We start from the raw sequence: 9,838 nt of genomic DNA, 5'->3' as shown, positions 1-9,838 counted from the left end.
GATCGACGAACACCCGGCTATGTATGTCGCCTTCGCAAAGCTCTGTATGGGTTAAAACAAGCTCTTAGAGCTTAATACCAACGCTTTGCCAATTTCCTGCTTCATATCGGTTTTGTGGTTGCCAAGAGCGACACATCCCTTTTCACATACCGACAGGGTGGTTATATGGCTTACTTACTTCTTTATGTTAATGATATTATTTTAGCCACTTCTTCTGCAGGTTGAGACTCAGTATTATATCACAGTTGCAAGCTGAATTCCCAATGTCTGATTTAGGGCCTTTAAGCTACTTCTTGGGAATTGCGGTAACCCGAAAACCTTCTTACTTCTTTCACAGGAGAAGTATGCACAGGAGATCTTAGAGTGCGCGGGTATGGGGTCATGCAAACCCGCGGCTACTCTGGTTGATAAAAAATCAAAGCTCAGTGCAGATTCGGGTTCCCCTTTTAGAGATCCTACTTTATATAGAAGCCTGGCAGGTGCTCTTCAGTACCTAAATTTTACTCATCCTGATATTTCTTATGCAGTTCAGCAGGTGTGTTTATTTATGCATGATCCTAGAGATCCTCATTTCGAGGCATTAAAACGCATTCTGCGTTATATTCAGGGCACCATTTATCATGGGTTACACTTATATCCCTCTGCTCCGACTCGACTAATTACTTATACTGACGCTGACTGGGGAGGTTGTCCCGACACTCGTCGCTCTACCTCGGGCTACTGTTGTTTCCTTGGGGACAACCTCGTTTCCTGGTCAGCTAAGCGTCAACCAAATCTTTCTAAGTCGAGTGCGGAAGCAGAGTACAGAGGCGTCGCTAATGTAGTATCGGAGGCATATTGGCTACTTAATTTATTAATTGAGTTACATTGTCCACTCCGGTAGGCCACCATTGTTTATTGTGATAATGTTAGTGCAATCTATCTTTCTACCAACCTGGTACAGCACCAACGCACCAAACATATTGAGATGGATATACACTTTGTTCGGGAAAAGATTGCTTTGGGTCAAGTTCGGGTACTTCATGTTCCTTCACGGTATCAGTTTGCAGACATATTCACAAAGGGTCTACCGCGAGAGCTCTTCTTGGATTTCAGATCCAGCCTTAGCATTCGTCCTCCTCCCGCTAAGACTACGGGGGTGTGATAGAGATTATTAGAAGATAATCTTGTCATAGGATATATTTGCGTATATTGTATCCTTATCTTATTGTGTTTATAACTCTATATATTTGATCAATGGAATACACTCAAGGCTAAGGAGTTTTCTCATAATTTAGCAGATATTTACGTGAAAAGTTGTGAAAAATGACCTTTTAAGTTGTATTATGGTTTTAGGGGGTACTTGGGTGCATTTTCTTTTGGTCAACGCCGGAGCTCCGTTATTGACTTTCACGTGTTAGTCACGTGAGTTAAAATTTTTTTTTTAAAAAATAATTATTCTTTCCCCCAAATTTCCCTCCTTTCTCAAACTACCCTTTTCATGTTCCCGCCTTTCTCTTTCGGAAATTTGGGGGAAATTTTTATTTTTTTAATTTTTTTCTTCACAATAACAGGATATGTCAGTTATGCATGATTTTTTTTTATTATTATTATTCAAATCTAAGTTTACTAAAAATGATTCATATTTTATTAAATTTGTTACAAATCTTAGTTATATTAAAAGATTTTACCATTAATTTAATTTAATCATTAGTATTATTATCAACTTTGCACTTTTAAATAGTGAAAAATTGTCTAAAAAATTGTGAAATATAACAAAAATTATTGATTCTCTTCTAAATTACACATTTATTGAAATGAAGCATGAATTATTATTAAAGAACTAATTAGCTATTATGTATTTTAAAAGTGTGCTTACATTACTATATATATATATATATATATATATATATATATATATATATATATATATATATATATATATATATATAGAGAGAGAGAGAGAGAGAGAGAGAGAGAGAGAGAGGAACACTACTAAAAAACAAGTGAATTGCGACCGTCGCAAACGGTCGTAAAATTCAAGAAAAACGGTCGCAAAGTATAATTGCGACCGCCAACCGTCGCAACAGACCCGTCGTTATTTTATTGGTCGCAAAAAAAAGAATTTACGACCACTTGGCGGTCGCAGATAAAATTGCGACCGTTTTCTGTATTTTCAACTACCGTTTTATTAGTAGATGTAATTTGTTATTTGCGACTGGCAAGATGGTCGCAAAGTTCTATAATTACGACCGCCTATGACGGTCGCAAAAATATGCAAAATTGTGACAGGCTGGGACGGTCGCAAATGTTGAAAATTTACGACTGGCGCAGACGATCGCAAACTGTTAAAGAATTACGACTGGCATAGACGGTCGCAAACTGTTGAAGAATTACGACTGGCATAGACGGTCGCAAATTGTTGAAGAATTACGACTGGCATAGACGGTCGCAATTTTAGAATATTTGCGACATGCCAAAACCAGTCGCAAATATGATGTAAATGGATGCAATTTTCATAATATTACTGTTTGCATTTACGTTATCATCGTAACCTGAACCTATAACCTGTTATCATATTACAGAATTTTAAAATTAATAAAAAATAAAAATAAAATGCATAATTCATATTATAATAAATCCAACAACAATACTTACAATAACAATGTTCAAGTAAATAATAATATTAATTAGTTAGTAATAGTTTACAAAGCTAAATTTAAAAACTAAGTTAGGCCTATATGAATTATAGTTAGTAATGGCCTATGTTCTTTCAAAAATAGATAAGGCCAATATATATGCCTATATGAATTATAGTTAGTAATGGCCTATGTTCTTTCAAAATAGATAAGGCCAATATATATGAACAATATAATACCAAGTTAAGGCTTATATCCCCCCAAAAAAAGCTAAGGCCTATATTCCCAAAAAAGCTAAGGCCTATATTCCCCCCAAAAAAAACTAAGGCCTATATGAACAATACTAATCTAAGAGCTATATGAACAAATAAACTACGACACCGGAGTGTGGTGACCAACCCCACCACCACTCATGTCCGGGTCATCTTCCCTACGAAGCTGAAATGAAGGACCACCTGAACAGTTAGAGAACAAGTTCTGCAACATCGTCTCCATCATTCGCTTACTCTCAATTTTCGCCTCCTCCCGCTCCTTCTTCAATGCCTCCTGCAATTGCGTAGCAAACTGTGCCTCCATCTGTGCCTGCATCTGCACTTTTGCCTCCTCTATTCGCTCAGCAACCTCGGCTTGCACACGTTGTTCCAATTGTGAAGCTATAGAAGGATTGTACGATTACGAGCCTTTCTCAGAAGAGGGGCTGTAAAACAAACTAGCGCTTACACCTAGGCCCTTCACCACACCCTTTTTCCTACCACCAACGACCTCCCAATATAGCTGGTTAGGGTCCGGTTGTGACCTTTGAGTGGAAGACTCGTCAAGCTTCTTTTGGTAGGCATCCTATAATCAAACAACTCATATTTAGCAAATTATACATGTTTATAGTTTCAAATGGCTTAATAATAGACATTTTCATGCATTTACGAGGCTATAGGATCATAACTAGGCTTAAATGGCCTTTTAACTTACCCATTTTCGTTGTTTTTGCTATATTCTAAGAGTTTATCATTAAAACAACTCATATTTAGCATATTAAACATGTTTATAGTTTCAAATGGTTAATAATAGATATTTTCATGCATTTACGAGGCTATAGGATCATAACTAGGCTAAAATGGCTTAAATGGCCTTCTTACTTACCCATCTCCTTTGTTTTTGCTATATTCTAAGAGTTTATCATTCAAAAAACTCATATTTAGCATATAAAACATGTTTATAGATTCAAATCGCTTAATCATAGACATTTTCAAGCATTTACAAGGCTATAGGGGCATAACTAGGCTAAAATGGCTAAAATGACCTTCTAACTTACCCATTTTGTTTATTTTTTATATATTCTAAGAGTTTATCATTCAAACAACTCATATTTAGCATATTATACATGTTTATAGTTTCAAATGGCTTAATAGTAGACATTTTCATGCATTTACGAGGCTATAGGATCATAACTTGGCTAAAATGGCTTAAATGGCCTTTTAACTTACCCATTTTCTTTGTTTTTGATATATTCTAAGAGTTTATCATTCAAAAAACTCATATTTAGCATATTAAACATGTTTATAGTTTCAAATGGCTTAATAACAGACATTTTCATGCATTTACGAGGCTATAGGATCATAACTAGGCTAAAATGGCTTAAATGGCCTTCTTACTTACCCATTTCCTTTGTTTTTGCTATATTCTAAGAGTTTATCATTCAAACAACTCATATTTAGCATATTATACATGTTTATAGTTTCAAATGGCTTAATAATACACATTTTCATGCATTTACGAGGCTATAGGATCATAACTAGGCTAAAATGGCTAAAATGACCTTCTAACTTACCCATTTTGTTTATTTTTTATATATTCTAAGAGTTTATTATTCAAAAATCTCATATTTAGCATATTATACATGTTTATAGTTTCAAATGGCTTAATAGTAGACATTTTCATGCATTTACGAGGCTATACGATCATAACTAGGCTAAAATGGCTTAAATGGCCTTCTTACTTACCCATTTCCTTTGTTTTTGCTATATTCTAAGAGTTTATCATTCAAACAACTCATATTTAGCATAAGAAACATGTTTATAGATTCAAATCGCTTAATCATAGACATTTTCAAGCATTTACAAGGCTATAGGGGCATAACTAGGCTAAAATGGCTAAAATGACCTTCTAACTTACCCATTTTGTTTATTTTTTATATATTCTAAGAGTTTATCATTCAAACAACTCATATTTAGCATATTAAACATGTTTATAGTTTCAAATGGCTTAATAACATACATTTTCATGCATTTACGAGGCTATAGGATCATAACTAGGCTTAAATGGCCTTCTTACTTACCCATTTCCTTTGTTTTTGCTATATTCTAAGAGTTTATCATTCAAAAAACTCATATTTAACATATTATACATGTTTATAGTTTCAAATGGCTTAATAATACACATTTTCATGCATTTACGAGGCTATAGGATCATAACTAGGCTAAAATGACCTTCTAACTTATCCATTTTCTTTGTTCTCTTTATAAACTAAAATTGAACCTAACATACCAATATTGAAAAGTATTAGGTGCCTAATGTTTCAAATCACAAGTATAAGTGCCTATGTTTTGCTTTCTTCCTTAAAAAATTATTTCATTAGTTTCCAAAGTTAGATGTGTTACCGAGATTTGTTGTGTCCTCTTGTTAGCCGCAACTTTTCCTTTTCCAGGAACTTCCTTGAAATGGGTCTTTAGGAAGACCTCAGGAGCAGTTGGAAGCACTCCACCGGCTTTTTGAGCCTGGACAATTCAAATAACTCTTTAAATGCATAGTGTATGTAACTACTAAAATTTATCATTATCATTATATACCATTAAGTATTACCATTTTCTTTGCATGCTTTAATGCAGAGATAGAACCTTGGAAGTGTGACGGCTCAATTGGATTAGCTAGGGAGCCGCCCCTCCTGTTCTTCTTAGCTTTTTCTGACCTCTCTAGAAAGTCCTCCTTTCTTTTCGCCATAATTTGCTCAAACCTACACTGTCCCATCCATTTTGGAATTGACTTGTTTCTGACAGAAGCATTGTATGTAATCTCTTTCAACCTCTTATGTGCCTTCTTTTCATACTCCTTCTTCACAAGGGTATCAAGATCAGCATTCCAAAGGTATTGTTTCTGCAAATTTTTTTAAGAAATAAGAAAAATAATATGTTTAATAATATATTGTAATAAGTAACCAACAAACACCAAAGTTAGATAAGTAAATTGAACTTGGGGGTTTCATAATACCGTAAACTGGTTCCAACAATGGGACTTAGTAATCTTGTCAACCTCTTCATAGTTAAGCCATGGTTTGTGCCAATGTGCTTGAAAAATACTTGTAATGGAGGTGCTCACAGTGTTATCATCGAACCTTAGTACCAATAAGCAAACAAATGAAGTCATTACATACATAAAATACAAATATAACCAAGATTGTTCAAGTTGGAATGCAAATTAAGCTAACCATGATTAACTTACCATAACCCTGTAGGGTGCAAAGTCCTTCTCGCTTTGGGGGTAGGTACCTCACCCATGGGAGAGTTATCGTCTTGCGTCTGAGGAACCCGAGTAGTTGTCCCAGAACCATCCATGTGTGACACAGGGGATGGGGTAACTTCCGGAGAAGTTTCCGTATTTGCATGGCCTGTCAACGGAAACAATTCTCTCGGGGTGGCATGTCCCAGCAGCCGACGACCACCACCAGCCATGACAACCTACAGTAAGAAAAACATTATGAACATCAGTAAAAATCATATAGTCATGTTATCGCGATCTATAAGCTACTGCCAGACATAACTTTAGCTTTGCAAAATATCAATAATAACATATTAATAGTACACAAGTATATCAAATTAAAACTAGGATGGTCTTTTAAAATAAATTGAAATCCATTAAGATTACATAATAAAAAAGTTAAAACAAGGTTACAATCAATCTCCTAAATCTCAGTTGAATCACCCTCCCCATCAACACTAAGATCATCATCAGTATCGTCATACCAAAATCCGTCATCCTCATCCTCACTATCAGTAGATTCGAAACTGGACTCATCTGGAGGGGCATCGGGCATCACTTCATTTTCAATATCCGAATCTCCAAATCCATCTTCATCACCTTCATAGTCTAGAATGTCATCCGGAGCACAAAGAGTTGGAATGTCAGCAGTGGTTTCTTGTAGAAAGTCTTCGTCAACTGGTGCATCAACAATAGACCTCGCCTTTGTCTTGAACACTGCCCACCATTGAGCCTTATCTCTTTTCAGACTTGGGTAAGGTGCATAGTAGAGTTGGTTGTCTTGGTAAGAAAGCACAAAAGGATCGTACTTGGGGTATTTTTTGGTATGATTGACTTCTATAAGCTTGTATTGATCAATGTTCATACCCCTAGTGGAATCCATCCAACTGCACTTGAAGAGAACAGTTTTATAAGTCCGTAGGGCACCAGTGAACTCCAACTCGATGATATCCTCTAGAAAACCAAAATAATCTCCACCATCTTCATTGGATACGCTTACTGCATAATTCATGGTTGACTTATGTTTTCCATGGCCATAAGTTTGGAATTTGTATTCGTTCACATAGAATTGGCTCCAAGTACGCACTCGCTTAGATGGGCCCATAGCCAAAGCAAATAATATTTCATCATTTGGCTTGTCTTGAATCACCTGCTCATATGGCATAATTATATTAAATTGATATATTTCATGAACTTATAGCAACAAAGTAAGAAAACGTGTTGATGTCAAATGCGTAAAACACTCACTTTCAACCTAAACCACTCGAGGAATTCAGCTTTATGTTTAATCCATACATCTTCTTTGCGAATAGTGGGTTGCATTAGAACAATGTGGTCCTCAAACCCCCTTCCATATAACCAGAGAAAGAGTATTAATGATGGTGGTCGACATTGGATACGTTGCAAAATTCAATGAAATCTTAGTGAGTGTGATAATAGACAAATTTAATACCTCTCATATTGTTCCAGAATGCCGGTATTTCCCAAAACATATAAATGAGCACGTTGTAGTTCTTTCTCATCCAAAAAGCGGCGCACTCCACCAGTTGAAACATGTCCATGATCAACCCTAAACAGTTCCGGAACACTATCATCCAAAGTGCTCTCAACATCATCATGAACATTACGACCTAAGTCACGTGTTTTAGTATCCACTCCTTGTTGGAAGTAGTTAGAGGAAAAGTACCCTATCTCTTCTGTTAGATATGCGTTGCAGATTAAACCTTCAACACGAGCCTTATTGCCAATTTTACGTTTTAAATGATTAAGGAACCTATAATTAAAAATATTGAATAAGTTCTATGTTATGCAAACAACTATAGGTGTATAAACGAAAATAGCAGCTATGAGTTTGTAGGAGCTAAAACCTTTCAAACGGATACATCCAACGATATTGGACAGGACCACATAACCTAGCTTCATAAGGCAGGTGAACTGGTAAGTGTTCCATAGAGTTGAAGAACGCTGGTGGAAATATCTTCTCGAGCTTACAAAGAATTTCTGCAATGTTGTGTTCCAATCTTTCCATATCACTCAATTTGATGGTGGAACAACAAAGGTCACGGAAGAAAAGACTAATCTCAGTAATAGCTTTCCAAACATGGACCGGGAGCAATTCCTTCAAAGCAACTGGCAACAATCTCTCCATGAAGACATGACAGTCGTGGCTCTTTAAACCATGAAGCTTACATGTTTGTAAGTCTACACATCTACTCAAATTAGAAGCATAACCATCAGGAAATTTCAAGTTCCTTACCCACTCGCATAACACTTTCTTTTGAGCCTTGTCTAGTGAGAGTAGGGCTTTCGGCAAAGTGTCTTTCCCTCTCGCATCCTCCGTCACATGTAGTTGTGGTCGTTTGCAATATTTGGCAATGTCATTTCTAAATGCAACTGTGTCTGAAGTATGTTTTTTCACATCCATCACTGTGTGAATTAGTTGGTCAAAGAAATTCTTTTCAATATGCATGACATCGAGGTTGTGGCGGAGGAGAAAAGTCTTCCAGTACGGTAGCTCCCAAAGAATGCTTTGTTTAAACCACCCTAGTTTCTTCTTTTTCAAGCTTGCGAGTGCTTCAGGTCCATCTGTTGCCTTAGCCAAGTGTTGAACTTGTTGCCATAGCTCGTAGCCGGACATTATGTGAGGCGGTGTCCCCTTTTCAACCTTATTCTTACAAAAAGCAATTTTGTTGTTTCGAAAAGGATGTTCGAGAGGAAGAAATTGGCAGTGACAATCAAACCATGACATTTTACCACCATGTTCAAGCCAAAAAGCTTTTGATTTGTCCAAGCAATATGGACATGCTTTTTTACCAGCTGTTGCCCATCCAGAAAGCATACCATAAGCTGGGAAATCACTAATAGTCCACAAGATTGTTGCACGCAAATTAAAGTTTTTTCTTTGCGAGATGTCGTAAGTTGTTGCACCAACATCCCACAGTTGTTTCAATTCTTCAATTAACGGTTGCATATACACATCCAAGTTCCCCTTCGGATTTTTTGGACCAGGAACGAGCAAAGAAAGGAACATAAATGGTTTTTTCATGCACATCGATGGAGGCAAGTTATAAGGGGTCAGAATGACTGGCCAACATGAATACTGACCCCCAAACTTGCCATTAGGAGCAAACCCATCGGTACACATACCAAGTCTCACATTTCTAGGTTCAGATGCGAAATCGAGGAATGATCTATCCAAGTACTTCCAAGCTTCACTATCACTAGGATGCGACATTGTGCCTTGGACTCTTGGATTTTTGGAATGCCACGTCATTTCCTCCGCAACGTTCTTTGTTGCAAACAACCGTTGTAGCCTTGGAGTGATGGGAAAATAGATGAGTTCTTTTATTGGAACCAATGACCCCTTTGAAGTCCTCTTGTATCTGTCCCTTTTTCACACTCTACACTTATCCAACTCAGCATCAGCTTTCCAAAATAACATACAACCCTTTGGGCATGCGTGGATCTTCTCGTGCGGAAGCTCAAGTCCGTTAAGAATCTTCTTTGTATCATATAATGTTTTCCCCATCTTATTATTGTCAGGAATCGCTTCGTTCAGTAATGAAGCAAACCCATCAACACACCTATGGGGCAAATTGTATTCCGACTTCAAAGATACAATTCGAGATGCTTGAGCATTTAGCTCTTCATCTGAACCACTAGTACTATCATCACCCGATGGTTCGTGATTA

Source organism: Chenopodium album, chromosome 16 (genome assembly GCF_948465745.1).
Source record: "Chenopodium album chromosome 16, dcCheAlbu1.1, whole genome shotgun sequence".
Taxonomy (NCBI): domain Eukaryota; kingdom Viridiplantae; phylum Streptophyta; class Magnoliopsida; order Caryophyllales; family Amaranthaceae; genus Chenopodium; species Chenopodium album.
The sequence above is the reverse complement of the archived record's forward strand: the minus strand, read 5'-3'. Positions refer to the sequence as shown.